General features: G+C 38.0%; 2 long non-coding RNA genes across 5 annotated transcripts in view; one reads left to right on the forward strand and one right to left on the reverse strand.

Moving 5' to 3' along the window:
• Positions 1-13: 13 nt before the first annotated feature.
• Positions 14-17990, forward strand: LOC145468487 (uncharacterized). Of its 2 annotated transcripts, XR_014042202.1 has the most exons (5): positions 14-1681; positions 1770-1833; positions 11364-11462; positions 13858-13928; positions 16321-17990. It is a non-coding gene; the product is annotated as an uncharacterized LOC145468487 (long non-coding RNA). The 2 variants fall into 2 exon arrangements; XR_014042203.1 differs by lacking the exons at positions 13858-13928; positions 16321-17990 and adding an exon at positions 8772-8842 and having other exon boundaries at positions 73-1681; positions 11364-11536.
• Positions 17991-18077: 87 nt separating this feature from the next.
• Positions 18078-22942, reverse strand: part of LOC145468485 (uncharacterized) — a 16269-nt gene continuing 11404 nt past the window's right edge. For all 3 annotated transcript variants that reach the window (XR_014042201.1, XR_014042200.1, XR_014042199.1), the window contains exon 4: positions 18078-22942. This exon is cut by the window's right edge and continues 2895 nt beyond it. This is a non-coding gene — a long non-coding RNA (uncharacterized LOC145468485).

Here is a 22942-nt window from a genome sequence, read left to right on the forward strand (position 1 = left end):
TGGAAAGAACGGCGGACCGTAATAGTGAAGGTACGCGAGGATGTCGCTGGGTTGATTTATTTATACTTGATGAAGGATGAATTTTTTTTTGGGGGGGGGGGGGGCATTTCACCGTTAAGTAAACAAGTCTCCCCTTGCCTTTTGAGAGGCTCTCTTGCTTATATATTCAGTGGTATCAGTAGCTATAATCGGGGACGGAGACCGTAAGCGCGCGCCATTTCAAGTATAGGGGTTGTCCCCATGATATGGGACAATAATTCTATTTTTAGAACAAATTGCGCCATCGCCTGCTGCACACGCGCGTACATTCTGCGAGGATTTTTGCGGACGTCGCGCGGGGGAAATGGCGTCGAAATTTCGCGAAATTTTTCATATTTTTGGCCCACAACTCAACGCGTTTACGTTTGCTGGAATTTTGCTTAAGTATTTCCGTCGTAAGCTGCTCCAGTTTGAGTGAAGTGAGACAGTGTCGAATTTAGGTATGTTCCGCTTTAAGCTTATATATATCGCTGACCAAGTTGTGTTCCGATGCTTCTTTTACATGAGCTGTACATTACTCCACTTCAAATTTCACATACATTGAAGATTAACAGCTTTTCCATTACAACTAGCGCGAGCAGATCTTATTATTCATTCCCAGCGCGAGATTGAAGTCTTGTTTTCGACCCTGAAAAACCCACCTTTTCCGTTAGCTCAGAGCATAAAACTACATATACGCGCCCTGGTTCGTATTCCCTGCTTTATTCCCTGCCATCACTGTGAAAAATACGCAAGATAATCTCTCAACTCTCACAATTTAATCACGCAACATGACAACATCCACACGAGAGCCCCTACATGTGCGTGGATTCGCGCGGATACATGACGTCAGGATGGCGCAATTTTGTTCCAAAAATAGAAAAATTGTCCCATATCATAGGTGCGCGCGGATCCCAAGACTTACGGTCTCCGTCCCCGATTATGGCTCCTGATGGTATGCTTATATGGATAAAATATGTAAAGAGGGTTTGTGGAAAACAGACCTTCTTTAGGTTAATGAATATGTATAAAACAATTGTTTCCCGGCGAAAACAATATCCAACTTTCCATTAGTGACGTGAAAATGCTGCTGCTTGCCAGAAAAATTGGGAAAGCGTATAGAGTTCGTCCCTTAATATTCCGACAATGTTTAATTGAGAATTTTGTGCCTCGAGAAGCGGGCCAAAGCTTCAGTAGCTCCCAAAGCCTCGCTCCCGAAGCCTTGCCGGCGAGCCAGTGTCAAGTGAGGACACCAAAATTTGCCAGTATTTGTTTGACCCTCTACCTACTACAGGTACTAATCTTTTTATTGTTTTTTTCTTTTTTTTAATTTTTGGAATTGTAGAATATCTTCGTGTGAAGCGAATGCGATCATCTCGTTATGCTAGTATGCGCCATACAAATTGATAATTTCTTAATTCATAATATATTAAAATAAATCCTAAAATAAATTTATCGCAGAAATCGCAGGTTATTCGTAAACTCCAGAGGCACTCGCACGCGCGCCAAAGCCAAAAGCCAACGGTAAAGCCTTTAGCCAGGCAGCCCCCTCCTTCCCCTCCCCTCCCTTTTACCCCGCTATTTCCCACTGGTCTTTGCAAGTGTAATGTCTTCGCAGCCATCTTGCACGTGGGCGAGTAAAGTACAGCACCGACTTTCAAAGGTTTGTTATTTTTTTTAAAGCGGCTTGATCAAGTGAAATACCTGATGTGAGACAATAGGTAACTTATTATCCTTTTTATGCATGTCAGAGCCAGGAGGAGGAACGAGGAGACGTTTTGCTTGTTGATCAATGCAGTGCTCTGCACGATGAAGGTAAGCTTAGCATAAACTCACAAACTTTCACATTTACAATGTGACTACGCGTTAGTTTGATTTAATATAAGCTTAGCGTACTAGAACAGGTGTAATATATAAGCGTTAGTAGACAAACAAAGCGACAAATTCTATACCTGCTAACTTTCACACCTTTTGACGTGAGTCTCAAGCTTGCAGTTCGAACTCTTAATACGCGATCATGGGGGGAGATGGGGTGTCTTGAAAACAAAGACCCTCTAAGACCCGTAAGACCCCAAAGATCCCCTAAGACAACCTAAGCGCCCAAACCTTGAAAACAAAGACCCCCCAATTTTTTCCAATTTTTTTTCTTTTTGGGGAGGTGGGGTACTCCTCTCCCTAGTGCCCCCGGAAAAATCGGGAGGGGAGGGGAGAGGAGAGGAGAGGCCATCCTTGTAATTAATTTTTCTTTGTCAATGGCACTGATGGGAAAAGCTAAACTCTGAGCATGTAAGTAGGATAATTTACTCTTGTCTGGTGTTGAACTTTTTTCCCCAATTGACGAATCCATGCACAAGGCATTAAACTGAATTTCGCGAAAATGTATAACCTTCTGTTTTTGTGTGCAGTCAAGTGTGATTCAGTTACTTTATTGTTACTTATTTTTGTGGGAACTTAATTTCCCGATTTTTCCAGAAACATTTACGGATCGAATAATGCGCAGAGATCCAATTTGACCCATCTTTTCTCCATGGGGACCGGAAACCCTACAAACTAGTAATAACCAAAAGTTAGGAAGGTTCATTAAGTTGTTCATCTTTTGTCAAGTTATCATCAGGAATAGAGGCTGATTGTACCGTGGAAGCAATATTGCTTCTGACGTTATCCTTGGCAGATTCTGATAAGTCTTGCTGATGAGACAGAACCGCCTCAACACTAGATGCAATAGACTCGGTCAGTATCTGTTTAGGCGTCACTGAGTGTTTTAGTCTGCAGAACAGTATGTGAGTCTTGGTTTTGTCTAAGGAGACCGCTATACAACAATCTGCTGTTTAACTACCGTTGCCGACAGAAGACATCATAGACGTACCAAACCTTTGCCTTACATCGACTTATTTTCAGTATAATGCTAAACACTACAAACAGTTGCGTGGAACAGCCATGGGATCACTGTTTCTGTTGTTGTCGCAGAAATTGTGATGGAACACGTGGAGGAATGCGCCCTTGCAACTTGCTGACAAACGATACCGCTTTACTTTAACTTATAAAACTTATAACTTTTACCTTACAAAATCACGTTTAAGTGAAATGTATGTAGTAGTTATTTCTTGTTTCCATTCTACTTCACACCTGAAAACTAAGTTGAGGGAACTTATGCGTTGAATCTTCTTCTGCTGTGTTTTATCGATATCCTTGAGAATGCCACAAAATGTAGTTCTAAAAATATTTGACAGAAATGTCTCAAGTGCTTCTTTTTGCCGAATTTATACTGGAAATTGATAGGAAAATACTTAGGTAGATATTTCTTGTTGATTTTGAGTTAGGTTGAGACAGAAAAATGGCTTTTGAGTTTTAGTGGATGTTCATGAAATGGCCAAAAATCGTAAAGTCCTATGTAAACAGTATGCCAGCACAGAAAAAATATTGAAGTCCCCAAACATTTTATGGCTTTTTTGAGAACTTTAGTGATTGCTCTCACTATCCATGTCAGAAAAATGCGTATTTGCTGTTGCCCAGTGCAGATATTTGCCATCAATTTAAGGCTATTCACAACAGTACAAAATGTGCACCTTACTTAAGATGGAACCATGGAGAGAAATCAAATTGTCTGGTTCAAATGACTATCTGTGCTTTGAGACTAATAATAGTAGAACATGATCCAGTGGATTTCATTTTTACATGGCCTTTCTTGTTGTAGAAATACTAAATCAAAGACAGCTAATTAAATATGCATAAATTAGTGACAAATAGCCATTTTTGGAGGGGGCTCCCTTAATTTGAAGGGAATAAAATATTTTGACCTAAGCTTTTGCCCTGATCATTTACTCACCAAACCCAATATTTGTGTCAAGTTTGAGTGAAATCAGTGATTTGAGCTGTATCACCTCCTGCCTGGTTCTGCCTGGTTTTCTCTTGGACACATTCTTAAATTAATCTTCAGAAGCAAAGATAGGTACATTTACTGTGTGCATATCTCTGTTTGAATGCTAGTGTAGGAATGCCTGCACTTTGTGTCAGACAAATGTTCCTGGAAATTTTAAGTGGACAATTTTGCAAGTATTTCATGATTTTCCACAGAAAAATAGTATGAATAGTTAAAAGATGTTAACAGTGCTAGAATTAACAGTCTGTCATTGGACCTTGTGCAACCAAATTTTGAAAGTTTTCTCACTATTATTTTACATTATGAACAGACATCATGACAGAGCTCCAAAATGACTTTGCTTTTAGTTATGAAGATTTTGTTTGCAGACCATGTTTGCTTTGAAACATGTTTTGCTTTCAATAATACACTGTAGCTTCTCCAGACTTTGGAAATTATCCCATAATGCATTGCAAAGCACACTTGTTACCTCGTGTATGGCTAGAGATTGAGTCATCAGACTATTTGTGTATACAAATTATAGAATAATTGCTTCATCCAAATTGCTATGTAATAAAATTTTTTCCAGCACTGTGGTAAGGTTTACAATGTGTGGTTCCATAAAATAACCATACCCCCCCCCCCCCCCCCACAGAGGGTCACAGAAATTCCAAGGGGTAGGGGTATCTGAAATAGGTAAATTTCCGAAGGGGAGTGGGGCTACTCTAAGAGTTTTCTTCCCAGTGGGTGTGAAATGCCATTGAATGAACACTATTGCACTTTCCCAATCAATTCAGGTAAGGGCAACCCTAAAACATGGATTCCGCAAACCAGAATCCGGAACTGGAAACCAGAATCCGGAAACCAGCATCCGGCATATGCAATCCGCAATCCGCAATCCGCAATCCGCAATCCGCAATCCAGAATCCAGATATTATGAATGACGATAGAACTAAATCACTTCAGCAAGGTCTAATTAATAAATATAGGGAAAAATTACCCTGTTGTTATTTATTTTCTTTGCTTTACTTCAACCACACATTGCAATTGTTAAAAAGTTCTTGACTAGTTTTGAACAACCCTTAGCTATACATCTGGTGCGGTTGTTCAAAAGCTGGATAAATCTATCCATTGGGTAAATTACTATCTAGTTAGGGTTGGTGATTTTTCGGGTGGATAGAATTACACATAGCCTGCTATCCGGCTAGTGTGAGAGGAGGCTCCAGTGTCTAGTGTCTTTTTGCGTTGGCATGTGAGCGAGTGCCTTCTCGCGGCTTCGCAACTCTCGGCCCTGGCCCAAGCACAAGAGCCTGCTTGCAGGCACGCAGACTAAGTTAACCATCTTTTGTTCAACCTGGGCCTGGTGAGAGCGCGGTTCTTGTCTAGATCAAATTGCTCTGAGAAGACCAGTGAGTAGCACAATAGCAACAAGCTATTGCTGTGAGTTTCTGGCAGTCTTTCAGCATCTTTTAACAACATGTGGTCTGATCCGTTCGCAAGAGAGAAGCAGATGGAAGTAAGTGTGCAACGTTTCTATAAATTGTTTTGATATGATGGCCCGCCGGCAAGAATATGTAGTGGTGATTTGTAACAGTATCAGTGTGGAAATAGTGTTGATTTGGAATTAGTCTTGTATCTGTTTGGAAAAACAAATTTATTTAGACGAGCCAGGTTAGCCTTTGAACATCGAAAGTGTGGGGCGTGACCGTCAGTGCACAGGGGGCTGCCATTGACGGACACCCTGTTCCCTATGACATTTTCTGCCTTGTTCAGTATCTACTAGGCATAAAGGCCAAATTTATACCCCTGGTAAATTGCGGATCACGTATTAAACAAAATGGCAATTACCAGCAAGCTTATTTTAGACGCTCTCAGGGTGCTTGGAATCATATTGTGATGCACTTTACTAAGATTCTCATAATCACAGCCCTAGAAATAACGGTTGCACGAATTTCAACAGGTGGGGAATCAGTTTTGTTTCAAAAAAGGTCAAGTTTGCAGTCTTTTTTACTTGGCCCCGTATTTTTTACAGGCAAAAGCTATGCAAAATAACTTTTGTGTATTTAAATAACTTGTTTTCTTTGGATCCCGCATCCCGCATCCCGCATCCCGCATCCCGCATCCCGCATCCCGCATCCCGCATCCCACATCCCGCATCCCAGATCCCAGGTTTTAGGGTTGCCCTTCAGGTAACCAAACCAACAGAAATGTTCCATCCGATGAAATAAACATTCGATTCTTTGTCATATATTTTCCATTTTTCTTCCAATGTCATACGACAGACAGCAATCCTGAGCATTGTGTTTGTCGGACGTGAAGTTGAACAAAATGCTGACGAAAATGTGCAGCAATATGTGAACAATGATGATATTTTATACTTTGAAGATCATGCTGTATTTAGCTTAAACGCAGCTCAGATGCTTTTTCCAGCATTAGTCATGTCAATTAAATGAGATTCATTCTTTGGTTATTTCGTTTGATACTCTTACAAAATTATTCCCTGTTTCGGACTTACCATAACTAGGTTATCACATATTTTCATCGTTATCCGTGTAGTTAATAGTTTGCTTAAGTAAGCAACGTCGATTCAAAGCCATTTGTCTTGAACTATATGTAACCGTGGACAGCGAGGAGCGTTGGAGCGGTAGCCAAGATTTCATTCAGTCATTCATAGAACGACTGAACAGTGCATGTTTCACGTATGAACTGTATGTATGACAAATTAAAAGAAAACTAAGGCATAAAATGAATTTACTATCATTTACAAACTACAGAGACAAAGCGTATGACTTAATTGATGTATTCCTTTGGTGAAAGAAAAAATAAAGGAACATTTGGGAAACAGCTGTTTTGAAAAAAATGTTGCATGACGACTTTACTGCGTGTGTAAAGTAATTTGATATGTTGTTTTGATCATGCATAAATTAAAACTTCATCTGGATTACATGTATTTGAAGGAGCTTTATGTACCTTTCGAGATTCTTGTATGAACTTGTATGAACTTCTTTTAATGAAGAAAAAGTCAGCTGCTATGGCATTTGGGAGTGAAGCACTTCTAAGTCAATTGTCTATTAGTTCAAACACCGGTTCAAACATTTCATGAAGGAACACACCACGTCTGCAGTCTACTGTGAAAAAGTACATCTTCATCTATAATGTAACTATAAACAGCTGTGGCATAATTTTATTACAATTAATGAGTTAAGTCTTGTTATTTATGGATACAGAATTTCCAAGGGGTAGTGGGGCCTAAGTAGAAAAATCATGGAAATTCCAGGGGGTGGGGGAGTACTGTGAAGCCCCCTTGAATGGAAAATCCTGGGGGGTGGGGGGTCATACTGGGAAAAAACCCTCCGTGGCGGGTATGGATATTTTCTGGATCCACACAATAAGAGCCATTCATGATCAGTTGTGAAAGAGAAAGCCAAGTAATTAACCATGTAGATGTTTTTTTTTTTTTGTCAGTTTTGCATTACTTTTCCTAAAATGATTGTGAGAATTCTAACTTTAACTTACTGGCAGTTGCATATACTTGTTTGAAAGGTACATGTACAGTGTAACCTCGAGTTAACGAAGGGCCAAGGGACCGGTAAAATATGTTTGTTATAACGAGGTTTTGTTGTATAGCAAGGCTCTTTTCCATATATTTTACTATCACTGGGGTGAGGAAAATGGTTCGTTATACCAAGGACTTCGTTATATAGAGGTTTGTTAAATCAAAGTTCTACTTTGTCTGGAAAAAAAGTGTTCAAGAAAATTAAAAGCAGCATGTCTCATTCTTGCCATTATCAAACTCAAGAATCTGTGTACAAAGAGGAGAAACAGTCGGCAAAACAGACTGTGTACAAATGTAAACATCCCAATGATGCCTCCATGCAAATTTTTACATTGAGATTGTTTTGTTTCTGTTAGAATGTAGGAGAACCAAGAATCCATGCTAACAGTCACCATTAGATACATACATAAATAGAAAATATGTTAAAGAAGACTATGGCTGTCTCTGGTTTTTTTTTTAAGTTGCCAGAAGTCAAAATGACAAACTTTGGCAGTGCAAGAATGGTTTGTTTGGACTAATGGAGTTTACATGCCACCTTTAACCCATTGACTCTCATGCTGCCCGTAATGGGCCGTGGCAAGCATTGGCCTTTGTTCCATTTCTGACATCATCGCCTTTGACCAAAATTGTCATCATCCATTCAAAAGTTCTGCAGGCCAGGAGAAAAAGATCTTTCCAATGATACCCAGATCAGAGTGATCGGCTTAATGGAGCCTGAGATATCCAAGAAAACACTCAGAAATTTGAGTGAAAAACTTGCAGCAAAATTTCCTGCGACTACATTTAGCTACTCCAAAATTTCTCAGAAATTTTTGAACTTGAAGCAAGTCCAGTAGAAGGTCAATCACTGCAGCAAAAAGATAGGAAGAGGAGAAAAAGGAAAGGTGACAAAAAATAAAACAAAACAAAACAAAAAGCCTAAAGATGTAGGTCACTTTCTCGTCCCAAAACTTGAATTTTTGATCTGTGCATGCCCGAGCAAAAATGTTGTAAAAACGTGATGTCAGTGGAAAGAAAGGCATGCTGTCCTTTTACAAATGCCTTTTTGAATAGATTGGAGCTATTTTGGCCCATTATATGATATCCAGGCTGAAAATCTCCAAAATGTCTAAAAAATGCATTTTTGGTCAAAAGCTCTAGGAGTCAATGGGTTAAATTTATTGACATCAGTGTGAACCCTATTCAATGTCATTCAGTTCAGAAAACATTGAGGAGACATTGCCTTAATCTACAAATTCTCTATGCTGTATTGGCATTTTATCGGGAGAGTTAGTATTTTGAGTTTAATGGAAACTAAATACATACAAATTACAAAGAGACCTAAATTTTGTTTTCCAGATGAGATGTAAACAGGGAACCAAGTGGATCAGAAACTTGGCAATCAGGATTTACATGCAGCAGTTATCCAGGTAAACTAATATATACCATGCCTGAAGTAGGACGCCATTTTCTAAATTTTTTTCTTAGTACGGATGATTTTCGTACTTGTAAGAAAAACAATGGTAGCTTGTTAAACGTTCAAGACAATTGAATTGGAGTTACAAAGTTGACATCAATTTTCTTACATTTTATGCATCATTGGTCCCTTATCTATGCATTTGCTTCACTCTTTCCTGACTGTTAACATTGACATATTCTTATAGTGCAAGAGCACAAAGTTACCTTGGCAGGTGCTTTGGTTCTAACATATCAACGACATGTACAAGAATCACACGTACGTGTCCATACTTCATTCTAGCATACTAAAGTGCCGAAGGACTGAATGAGGTCACGCACGTCTGCACTTAGTACTAATGCGACGACTGCACAGGTCGTGCACGTCTGCACTTAGTACTAACATACTAAAGTTCTGAGGGACTGAATGAGATAGGTTGCGCACGTCTGTACTTAGTACTAACGTACTAAAGTTCCGAGGGACTGAATGAAATAGCTCGTGCACGTCTGTACTTAGTACTAGCGTACTAAAGTTCCGAGGGACTGAATGAAATAGGTCGCGCACGTCTGTACTTAGTACTAGCGTACTAAAGTTCCGAGGGACTGAATGAAATAGGTCGCGCACGTCTGTACTTAGTACTAGTGCACTAAAGTTCCGATGGACTGAATGAAATAGGTCGTGCGCGTCTGTACTTAGTACTAGCGTACTAATGTGCCGAGGGACTGAATGAAATAGGTCACGCACGTCTGTACTTAGTACTAGCATATCGAAGCGAAGGAATAAAGAACGTACGTTACAAACATCTGTACTTAGTAGTAACGTACTAATGTACCAAGGCGAATGAATAAAGAACGTACGTTACAAACATCCGTACTTAGGACTAACGTACTCACGTACCAAGGCAAATGAATAAAGAACGTATGTCACAAAGGTCCGTACTTAGTACTAACATACTAATGTACCAAGGCGAATGAATAAAGAAAGTATGTTACAAACGCCCGTACTTAGTATTCAAAATTGCAATGTTTTTTTTTTACATTTTAATTAAAATATGTCTTTCATTTAGTGGCAAGAAACGTGTCCAACCTTGAAATTCCTTCTCATAAGTGCTAATTTACAAGGCTCTGAAATGTGATGGACTGGCAGAAAGACTGATTAGCACTTGGAATTTTTCAAGTACACTTGTGAAGTGCATCAACTCATTGTTTTCTATGTGCTTCTCTTGTGTTCTTTGAAGTCCCCATGACACGCTTGCTTGTATACATGTATAATTCAACAATGCTCTTAGGCATGTTAACTATATCCCAATAAAATATTATTGACAAAATATCCTGTTAAACTTCTGGTTGGTCTCTGAACTGATTTTTTCGTGGCCTGTGTACATGTAATTGTTTAAGACAACAAATCAACTAGTAGAACTGGCATGGTGATTGATTGGCAAAGAGACTGACTAACAGGTTAACTCATTGATACACTGATATATAGACTATTTGACATACTGACCAGGTGAATGTCTGTAGCAATGAAATAAGTAGTAATGAGTGCTTCCCTTGGACAGTTTGTTAAGCAAGTGTAAAGAGCAAGCAAGGTGATTGAGTGACCAACTGACTGACTGAAAACTGGCATGATTGGCTGAATTGCAGACAGACACAGGCAGACAGACAGACAGACAGACAGACAGACAGGCAGGCAGCCAGGCAGCCAGGCAGACCGACTGACCGACTGACTGACTGAATACTGGCAACTGAACTATACTGACATAAATGATTGGCTAAATTTCAGATAGACACAGACAGACAGACAGACTGACAGACAGACAGACTAACAGACAGACAGACAGACTGACTGACTGACTGACCTCTTAGTTGACTGGTTCACAGACTATTTGAGATGTTGTTAACAAGACATCAACATTGTGTTAACTGAGGGCCGTACAGGGGTATTCTCGTGATGATTTTATTTTCCGTGAAATGTGAATTTAGGAAATTCTTCATGATCCGTCACTTGAAGGTTTTGCGTGACACATGGAGAACTTGAATTATCAATGATATTCTTGATTTAATCAGACACTCTATTCTATGTGATTTTGAGATGCAAGTCCTCCACAAAATGTGTTAAGACAGAAACATCAAATGCGACCTCTGCATAATTACAGTAATGTTTTGGTAAGGCATCTGCAACAACCAAGTAACAGAGAGCTTTCCTTGATGTCCTTCACTTGATTTTCAAAAATGTCATATGACATAGTAACACTCTTTAGAGCATAAGAGCAGGTTATTAAAAAATAGTACCTTGTTTGCTTATTTTCATGATTCGGGAAAATGACATTTCAATATCTGTGTCTGTAATTCACCATTTTTTCCATTTGTGAACCATGCCAGAGACCTCATCCTGTACGACCCTCTTGACTGCAATGTTAAGTACATGGCAATAATTATAAAACCTTGTATAAAATTATTTCTTAGCCTGACAAATAAGCTTTCTTTCTTTTCCAGATCAGATGCCAACAGGGACAAAGTGCACTAAATCTTCAAGCAGTTATCTTTAGAAGGGCTGCATGTTCTATTTTGCAATCCAACTCTTGGGTGAACCAGGTAAACAAAGCTCTTGAATAAGCCAAGTTCTGCACTGATTATTTGACTTCTGACATGCAGTTTGTACCTTGATTATTTACACAACAAGTAAGAAAAGCTATTAAATCATATTCTTTTAAACCAATTGTCCATGAAATTTTTAAATTTATCTTCTGTGTGATGTTCAAAAGTAAGCTGTTTTTTCAGAATTAGATTCCATTTTCACCTTCAAAGAAAATTGTTGAATTGGCGATTGGAAAACTTACAAAGTGAGTAATTGGGCTGCAGTACCAATTGACTGACTGATTGACATTGTTAAAGTAGCTGTGGTCTATCCTGTTTGTTTTATACATTAACAATGACAGAGAATTCCAAGTAAAAGTAAGAGAAACCAAGAAAATGAAAGTGATCCTCAAATTGGCACAGTAAAACTCACAGTATCTTAAGAGCAGATTTCTCTAATGGTCACCTATACCTATGCAGGATAAAAAAATTCGATTTTCTGAAACTTTGTCAGGAAGAAGGTTTTTACTAACTTATTTCAAAACTGTACCTTTGAGGTTGTTTGGATTTTTATTTTCTTGTGGAGACGGTCTTACGTATTTTGCCGGGAAAAGAGCAAAACTTGACTCCAAAATTACACTTTTTGTGAGCGCTAGCAAGCCAAAATAATAGGCATGACTGGAAAAGCTAATCTATAGTACTAAAATATCATCTTTTAGCGGTTATTTAATGTTGTCAGATCAGCATGAAATTTAAACCTGAATTTTTAGCAAATTTTTAAAATTATATGCTTTGATGGTGTTGTGTCATGTCAAAATTTAGGTCAATTTCGTGGACCAGAAAGTCAATCTGGTACATCGATTTACCTGCCCAAACTATTTTTCTGGTTAAAAGTATCCCTTAAGCTAAGTGTTTATCGCAAATCTAGCGTGGGTAAATAAAACCAAAAAAATTGAGAGCATCTCAAAGACTAGGCACTTAAGCTAATTGCTTGACATTTTGACCTTTCACGCTGTGATCACTATGTCCAACATTGATCCAGAAATGTTTGCCTGTGGGTCTCATCTCCACTTAAATAGTCTTTAGGTCTCTAAGATCAGTTACTTTGATTGAAAATACATATCAGGCTGCAAACAAGCATTTTAAGCAGATGTTTATTTTGAATAAGAAATCATACATTTAGTGGTTGGCGACTAATTACAACACACACAACGAAATATCAGATTGACTGACTGATTGACTGCTGATGGATTGACTGATGGACTGTCAACTGACTGACTGATTGACTGTTGAGAGACTGCTGACTGACTGCCTGACTCACTCACTCACTCGCTTACCAATGGACAGAATCTGTGATTGGCTGATTGACTGACCAAAAGTTTAAACTGATTGGCTCATGATGTATAGACATTGATCTGTTGAACTTCTGTATCGTACAAACACCATTTTGAAAAAAAATTATTATAAGATGAAAATATTAAAAAGTCACTGAAGAAAAATCTTGGTACAGTACATTGCATGTCTGAAGTATTGAACACAGTCAAACCTCTCTAACTGACCACCTTGTGTAAAGTGACCCCTGGGAAGTGACCATCGTGAGTCTGAAATGTGACTACCTTGTAAAAGTCCCAAACTGTCTTGTACAGCTAAATTACTAGAAGATAAATTTATCTATAATTTATAAGCACCACATTAGTTTGGCAAAATACACAAAAGGTCGCCTTTGATTTGGTTTGACTTTATCTCCATTTACTGTAAACCTTGATGGGTACGTTTTTCAAAGCATTTCCTCTCTTCTCCTCCAATATACCTTGAGATGTCTTAAAAATCTTGAACAAAATGCACATTGAAGATTGCTGCACAATTTTTTTGTTTTTCGAAATTTTCGCTTTTACTTTACATTCTCTAAAAAAATCAAGTCTGCAAATATCATTTTCTAAAAGGATGGATGTTTACTATTGCGTGACTGAGTTACATTGTGTTACGAAAAGAACGTAATGATGTCACGCAAGATGAGAAATGCAAGTACATGTACAGAAGTTTTTGTCGTGGAGTTTAGATCCTCAGCTAAAGCAGAGTGGAATGTGGAAAGAAAGGCATGCTGTCATGTTGCAAATGGCTGTCTGAGTAGATTGGAGTTAATTTGGCCCATATCCAGCCTGAAAATCTCCAAAATGTCCAAAAAATGCGTTTTTGGCAAAGAGCTCCAGGAGTCATTGGGTTAAATTTATTGACATTAGTGTGAACCCTATTCTATGTCATTCAGTTCAGAAAACATTAACGAGACATTGCCTTAATCTACAAATTCTCTATGCTACATGTATATTGGCATTGCGTTTGGAGAGTTAGTATTTTAAGCCTAATGGAAACTAAATACATATAAATTAGAAGTCGACTGAAATTTGTTTTCCAGATGAGATGTAAACAGGGAACCCAGTGGATCAGAAACTTGGCAATAAGGATTTACGTGCAGCACTTATCCAGGTAAACTAATAAGAGTGATTTACAATAATTATACTACTCTTCATTAATCAATTAAGTCATTCTTATTGTAGCAGCTACATGTATGCTATTTTTTCAGGGGTTTTTTCGATGACCTGCAAAAATCTGCACTCAAACTCATTATTCCACTCACATTTTTTTCAGCAAAAGCTGCACTACTCAAAATTACAGTGTTTATTTTTTACATTTTAATTAAAATATATCTTTCATTTAGTGGCAAGAAAGATGTCCAACCTTGAAATTATTTCTCATAAGTGATAATTCAGAAGGCTCTGAAATGTGACAAAATGTCTTCTTTTTTTACTGCGGCATTTTTGAGCAAGAGTGCCAGTACAAAAGTTGTCCACCACCTGGGGCTAAACCTTGAAATTGCACTGAATTCCTCTTTTGCACTCCATTTTAAATTTGCAATGAATAAACTAAAAACTGGGCTTTAATCCATTTAAGGACATTCACGCTAATTGTTTCTGCGCATCCTTACTACGCACGCAAATTCACACGCCGCGTCATGCATGAGAGCGCACGCTAAGTAATAAAATGAACAATGATAGGGCAGATGGCCATTGCTATAGCTTTGCCTGGATTTAACGATTTTGGACGTTCGGTGACCCCTACTTTTCTTTCCAGAAACAGATTTTGTTTACAATTATCTCCACACTATCCAAAAATGAACAAAAAATCAATGTGGAAAATTAAAAAATTTTCAAGATTTCTGTCCACGGGATATCAAATCCTGTCATCTTGCGGCTACAAGGGTTGTGAAACTCTGGTCGCTAAATGTGAACTTGTTCTTTAAGGAACCTCACCAGTTGACTAAATTCACTTAATAGGACCACTTAAAACAACATTTGGCAGAGAACTTTTTACTTCAAAGATCTAATTGCAATATTTTTGGGCTTACAGACACTGTGGCCTTATTCGCTAGTGAAGCCCACTTACTTGTATACGTGTATAACTCAACAATGGACTTAGGGATGTTAACTATAAATTATTATCCCAATAAAATAATATTATTCACAAAATGTCTAGTTCAACTTCTGGTTGGTCTCTGAACTGATTTATTCATTGCCTGTGTACATGTAATTGTTTATAATAACAAATCAACCAGTAGAACTTGCATGGTGATTGACTGGCAAACAGACTGACTAACAGGTTTAAACTCATTGATACACTGATATGTAGACTATTTGACATACTGACCAGGTAGGCAGACAGACAGGCAGACAGACTGATGGACTGAATGACTGACTGACACACAGACAGACAGAAAGACAGACAGACAGACAGATAAACTGACTGACTGACGTCATAGCTGACCGATTCATAGACCATTTGAGATTATGTCAACAAGACATCAACATTGTGTTGACTAAATTCCTTCTTAGTAAACTGAGGGTCGTACAGGGGTATTCTTGTGATGCTGATTTTATTTTTCCGTGAAACGTGAATTTAGGAAATTATTCTTCATGATCTGTGACTTGAAGGTTTTGCGTGACCCGTGAAGAACTTGAATTAGTAACCGATATTCCTGATTTAATTACTCTATTCTACGTGCTTTTTAGACACAAGTCCTCCAGAAGATTTGTTAAGACTGAAAACATCAAATGTGTCCTGTGTTTAATTATTGTAACGTTTCTTAAGGCATTTGCGAGGGTCGTACAGGGATATTCTCTTGAAGCGTGATTAGCTGATTTTATTTTCCGTGAAACGTGAAGTTAGGAAATTATTCTTCGTGACTCTTGACCTGAAGGTTTTGCATGACCCGTGAAGAACCTCAATTATTAACCGATATTCGTGATTTTACCACTCTATTCTACGTGATTTTGAGACGCAAGTCCTCCGAATGTTTAGAGTCGTCTATCGAGAGTGACTTGGGAATGCGATTTGCAGTATAGAGCTTTGACTTAGCCATTCGTGATTTTGCCTTCTTCAAAGACTCTTTCTAGGGTAAGAACAGGTTATTAAAAAGAGTATCTTACTTGCATATTTTTGTGATTCGGGAAAACGAAATTTTTATGTCCTTGATCCTTGTTCCTCTATTTTTTCCGTTCGGGAATCGTGCCAGAGACACCCCTGTACGACCCTCATCTGCAACAACCAAGTAACAGAGCTTTCCTTGATGTCCTTTGCTTGATTTTCCAAAATGTCATATGACCGAGTGTAAGAGTAGGTTATTGAAGAGAGTACCTTGCTTGCTTATTTTTGTGATTCGTGAAAACGAAATTTCGATATCCGTGATCTGTGATTCGCTATTTTTTTCCATTCATGAACCGTGCGACCCTCTGAACTGCAATGTTAAGTACATGGTAGTGATTATAAAAACTCATACAAAATTATTTCTTAGCCTGACAAATAAGCTTTCTTTCTTTTCCAGATCAGATGCCAACAGGGACAAAGTGGACTTAATCTTCAAGCAGTTATCTTTAGAAGGGCTGCATGTTTTATTTTGCAGTCCAACTCTTGGGTGAACCAGGTAAACAAAGCTCTTGAATAAGCCAAGTTCTGCTATGATTATTTGACTTTAGACATGCAGTTTGTGCCTTGATTATTTACACAATGAGTAAGAAAAGCTATTAAGGTGGCTCCCTATAGTTTTACGATTGCACTCGGGCATAGGACGAAAGCTCAAGTAATCTATGCACGCTCAAGGAAAACGTAAGTGTTTTTCGATTTTTATGACATCAACATGAGGACAAAAAGCAAAACTGACAGTGAATTTTCTCACGATTCTTTCGGTGAATGTTTTTTAAATTTGGCTCAGTTGTAACCACATACAATTCCTGTAACATACCTTATTTTTGTTAAAATCTGTCAGAGCTAATGTAATATATTTAGAAGAATGACAAATTATAGAATATTGGAAAACCGTCTGAACAACCTTGACTTTTTACCAATTCAAAATGTCAGGCAATATCATTTCCATGATGTAGCAAAGTATTAAAAAAATTTACTGAAGGAAAGTGTAAATGTTAAGGAGTTTAGGCCAAACTGAGGAATATATCTGCCTTTCATTAGATGAGATGTTGCCATGGTAACAGCCTTAATCCAAAAATTGACAACCAAAAAATAAGCCTTACTTTAACAGTACCGATACTGGTAAATCTCTGCAGGGAAAACGGTAAGAGAAATTATGTAAGTTTCCTTTTCTAACTCGCGCTCTGTGGGGAGGGTGTTCGTAAATACTCTAGGGAGCCACCTTAAATCACACTCTTTTAAACCAATTGTCCATGAAATTGTTAAATTTAACAGATGGACGGACATACAGACGGACTGACTGACTACCTGACTACCTGATTGACTGTCTGACAAACTGACTAATCGATTAAGACAGACTGACAGACTGCTGACAGACTGACTGTCTGACAAACTGACTAATGGATTATGACAGACTGACAGACTGCTGACAGGCAGACTGACTGACTGCTGACTGACTGACAGACAGACAGACAGACAAACTGACTGACTGATTTATTGACTCATGGCTGACCACCTGATTGGCTCATAATTGACTGACTGACGACTGACAGACTGACTGACTGACTGACTGCTGACTGACAGACTGACAAACAGACAGACTGACTGACTGACTGAAAGACAAACAGACTGACTACCTGACTAATTTATTGACCCATGACTGACCATCTGATTAGTTCATTACTGACTGATTGACTCATGACTAACTGACTCACTAATTGACTCATGACGGACTTTTTGACTGACTGATTGACTCTTTACTGACTGAATGAATCATTGACTCACAACGGACTGACTGACTTTTTGACGACTGCTGACTGACTCACTGACTGACTGCTGATGGACTGCTAGCAGACTGACTGATTGAGTCCTGACAGACAAAGTGACCAACTCAATGACTATGATTGACTTATTCATGACTATCTGACTGACTGATTGACTGCTGATGGATTGACTGATGGACTGTTCACTGACTGACTTATTAACTGATGAGAGACTGTTGACTGACTGCTGGACCCATTCACTTACCAATGGACAGAATCTGTGATTGACTGATTGACTGACCAACACTTTAAACTGATTGGCACATGATGTATCAACATTGATCTGTTAAACTTCTGTATCATACAAAAGACATTTGAAAAAAAATTATTGTAAGATGACATTTTCAAAAAGTCACTGAACAAAAATCTTGGTACAGTACATTGCATGTCTGAAGTATTGAACACAGTCAAACCTCTCTAAATGACCACCTTGTGTAAAGTGACCCCCGCGAAGTGACCATCTTGAGTCTTAAATGTGACTACCTTGTAAAAGTCCCAAACTGTCTCGTGCAGCTAAATTATTAGAAGAGAAATTTATCTATAATTTATAAACACCACATTAGTTTGGCAAAGTGCACAGAAGGTCGCTTTTGGATTGGTTTGACTGTATCTCTATTTACTGTAAACCTTGATGGTACGTTTCTCAAAGAATTTCCTCTCGTCTACGCCGATAGACCTTTAGATGTCATTATAATCTTGAACAAAATTGCCGCAGAATTTTTTTTTTGTTTTTCGAAATTTTTGCTTTTGCTTTATATTCTCTAAAAAATCTAGTCTGTAAATATCATTTTCTAAAAGGACGGAAGTGTACTATTGCGTGACTGATTTACCTAGTGTTACGAAAAGAACGTGATAATGTCACGCAAGATGAGAAATGCAAGTACATGAACAGAAGTCTTTGTCGTGGAGTTTAGATCCTCTGCTAAAGTAGAGTAACTCTTTAAGATGCAACTACAGGATAGACTAAGAGATAACAGCAATTTAATTGCAAAAGTTAAACTATAATTTTGATCTGTTAATATGCAAAACTTTACTCGTTATGTGCAAACAGCGTGCAGAAATTTGCATGGTTTCTTTTTATGATTTCAAACTAGTTGTCTTGAGCAGAATCAGAATTACAGCTTTGCTTACAATTTCACGGTTCTTCTTGAATGAATTTCTTGATGTTGTATGATCGGAAATTATATAATTGAAAATACACTTGAAAATACGCTGGAGTTGATGTATTTCCCGTGCGTACAACAAATATATTTCAGAGCCGTTTCTTTTTGTCTTGAAAGCAAATATAAGCTGGCAAAACATCAATAAAATAATCTGTACACGGTTGTAAATTTTCTCGGGTTTTCAGCCATTATTTGGAAACCATTCCTTCATTGGAGAGGTTTTGAGAAACGTACTCTGAGGCAGTCCCAAGGGTGATGAGCATATTATTTCTCCTTACAATATTGATATATTTGGAAATCATCAACTCGGGATATTGTCTTGATATACTACCAAATTCTCAAAACAAAGATCAAATCACTTGGGGTAATTAGTAAGGAGAATTTATATGTCCAGCTTGGGACTGAAACTCTTATGTTTACAGTAACTGAGGTCTTGTTAAAACTGAGCGGTACGATTCCAGACTGGTTTTAGTCAACGGTTTGTTTCTGATCCAATGTACGCCACAGATACGTTTAAATTTTTCGTTAGACTCAAAAACAATTCGCTACAACTTTTCTAAATATATTTCATTCGTTTGAAGTACTAAAAAGACGTATCTGTGGCGTACTTTGACATAAGAAACGAACAGGTTACTAAAACTAAGTGTTGATGGTACTGTAACGTTTTACCAAGACTTTTCCAGAACTTGGCTTATTCTTGGTGAGTTTATCTGGTTCACTCGAATGGTTGGATTGCAAAGTAAAACAACACGGGTGGAAAGATAACAAAATTTTATTGAAATAAAAATTCTCTCTCTTGTCCATTACTTCTATTGCAAAAAAAATTAATAAAAAAAAATAATCTAGCCAATCTTGTCCCTGCTCTTTGGGTTGCTTCCACTCTGCCTCTCCAAGTCGGTGTTGTCTCTTTAGTCCTCATTTGATATTCCAACTTTGAAATCCTGGTCTGTTTTATCTGATCCTTTCATCCAAGCTGGGGACAGTGTGACACTTGGAAGAGTTGATCGTTTGCTCCCAAGTGGGGTGGACAGCGTAAAGGAAAGTGGGAGTTTGCTTCCCATGCCTCCGGGGTCTCAGTCTTAATTTGTCACAACGCTACACTCGAGTAATTTTAGAATTAATGAGTTGAAAAATAATTATTATGCCAAATTCGTAATTTGGTTCAAGATGCTAATCCGCAAGTCAATGCATCGAAAAACTAAAAGATTTGCCAATAAGCTCGCCCTCCCGGAATATTTTGGATGAAAACCCATTTCAGTTGGAATGTCCGCAGCCTGGACAAGAAAAACTGAAGCGCTAAAGTATGGCGCACAATTTCAGTGCATCACCGTTGAAATCAAAGAAAGATTTGAACCCAGAATCCGCCAGTCTGACCTCCGACCAAACCTCCGACGACCGTCATTCCACAAACTTCACCAAAGAGCACAAGTCGCTAAAAGTCTTTCAGCTGTGAAGCTACCGATGTCAAGTTTCTCTCTTTAATTTGGATGAAAGAAATTGGCCGATTATTATGGCAAAAAAAAAATAGTTTTGATCTAAAAACAAAACGATTGCAAAAGGTTTAGGTAAATTATGCGTATTCAGCTTGTTTGTTTATTGTCGTATTTCATATCACGTGACGTTACTCTGGAGAGTTGTTTATTCAAATGCAAATCCAATTCCCGTGCGATAAGTAATTAGAAAGACAATTCTCCAGAGAACATCCGTGATCTGAGACGAGCAATTAACATACGAAGCCGAGTGGGTCTTGTTATTTTAAATATAGAACAAGCTAATGAATTAAGCCGAATCTCTGCTAACAATGTAACAATTTTGGAGTAAGTATAAGCTAAAGTTATGTTGTGTTTAAGAATTAAGTCAAATATTCATGAGCGCTAAGATTTAAAACTACAAAATTGTTGACTAGTAAATTTTGTCGCGATTGTTTTTATTTTAATTTGTCCGACTTTAAGCTTGAAATGATTTTAAAATTCAACTTGATTCCCATTCCAAGAGATTGTAGTGCTCACGCAATGTCTCTCCTCACTTTGTGGAGGAGCATTGTGTGGCAATCCCAGGACTCTGAATTTAGTGAATTTTACTGGATTTTAGTGGAAAAGAAATTGCGCCCACCTAAAAAAACACCCCCTCAAAACAAATGTCTATGAATATGAATTTTTATTGTTACTGGAAAACAAAAAGAAATTGAGAAATGCTATATTGATTTAATTTATATCTATATATGTTATACTTAATATCTTGGTGGTGGAAAGTTTTGAATTCCTGTTTAATTGGCTCGGTTGGTTAGAAATTGAATAAAGTTAAGTGCTTAAATCAATGCAAAATGTTTCAGAATTGCTCTTCATCGACAGACTAATTAACTGTTAAATGGAATGCCGCCGTTTTATTCAACAGTTAACAAGCCTAACAACAAAGAATTATTCATCAACACCTATCATAGATTAGCTAAGCAACAGACCAAAAGTTTTTATGGTTTATAGGCTGATAAACCACGCGGGATGTTGGAAGAACACGAGATTCTTCGAGTGTTCTTCCAACATCCCAAGTGGTTTATCAGCCTCTAAACCATTAAAACTTCTGGTATATTGCCTTTATATAATAATTCAGAAGACACGCGAAATTTCCATGAGTTAACGGGCACAATAAACCATAGCTGATTGACCAATCAGAGCACGCAAATTGATTTGATTATTATATAATTTCTGATAAACCTCTAATTGACGAATAAGCTATGAAACACTCCAGAAGCTTAAGGAAGACTAGGCATCAGCTGTCAGCACAAGGATTCCTGGGATTGTTTTGGTAACTAGCATGAGCTATTAGTTAATGGTTACCAAGGCAACCATTGACCATTCACAGCTCATGTTGGTTACCATGGCAATCCAACAGACCCTAGTGCCAAACAGCTGGTGCTTACTAGTCCTCCTTAGTTTGTGAGGTGTCAATTAAACTAATGAAAGGAATTTTTCGAAAATTAAAAATTAATGTTATAAGTCCGATGAAAATGAAAACAGAGAATGAAAATAATTAAGTCTATGATGTGAAATTTTTCAAAAGGAAAAATGAAAATTTAGTATAATGCTTAATAATAATTTGTTTTTATTCAAAAGATTTTTTGTTTATAATTGGGCCCATAGCATTTAATTATATTATTTTAAAGTTAAAGTTCAGTGAAAAACTAGAAAAGAGAGAAAACCTGATCCAGTAGCAACCCAATCAGAGAGACCCCCGGTGACTCAGCTCAATTTAATGTCATTTGTAAAAATCCAATCAGGTCAGACCAATGAAATTCAGTGATCTCCCCTGTCTATGCTTTCTCTAGAGATGCACCTTCCTTGAGCCCCACAATTCAGCACTCCTGCTTGGTTGTGGAACATTTCCTGATACATTGACTGCAAACAAGCATCCCGCTGAGGCCGAAATTGATGGTGTGGTATTGTGACAAATTAAGTGAAACCCTAAAGACATGAAAAGCAAACTCTCACCTTCCTTCACACTGTCCACCCCACTTGAGAGCAAACGGCCAACTCTTCCAAGCGCCCAACTGTCCCCAGCTTGAATTACAGGATCAGATAAAGTTTCCCAGGATTTCTCAGTTGGAATATTTCAGAGGACATCAGAAACACACCTTCTCAGAGGCAGAGCTTCCACAACCCAGCAGGGACGTGATTGGCTAGATTTGAATATGACCTATCTTTGGTCTTGATGTGTGTGCCACCTTCTGTCCTGGAATTAAATAAGAACCTAACAACTTAATTAGTAGATACATGCAAGCTCATTAGCATTATAAATAGACTAATAAACAAAAACATGGTTCTTTCTTAGTGATGGAAGTCCAGAAAAAATGCCAGAGACCTTAACCATGAGCAGGCTGCACTCAGGGTACTGAGCATAAATAGAATTTCTTGTCCTAAAAATCACGAGAATTTTTTGGAGCAACCGAGAAAGCCCAGAAATATAGTCCTGATAAATTCTGAGAATTTATTTGGAGCAACAGAGAAAGCACTGAAAAAAACCTTAAAAGGAAGCCCAAGAG

The sequence above is a fragment of the Orbicella franksi genome, chromosome 14 (genome assembly GCF_964199315.1).
Source record: "Orbicella franksi chromosome 14, jaOrbFran1.1, whole genome shotgun sequence".
Classification (NCBI taxonomy): domain Eukaryota; kingdom Metazoa; phylum Cnidaria; class Anthozoa; order Scleractinia; family Merulinidae; genus Orbicella; species Orbicella franksi.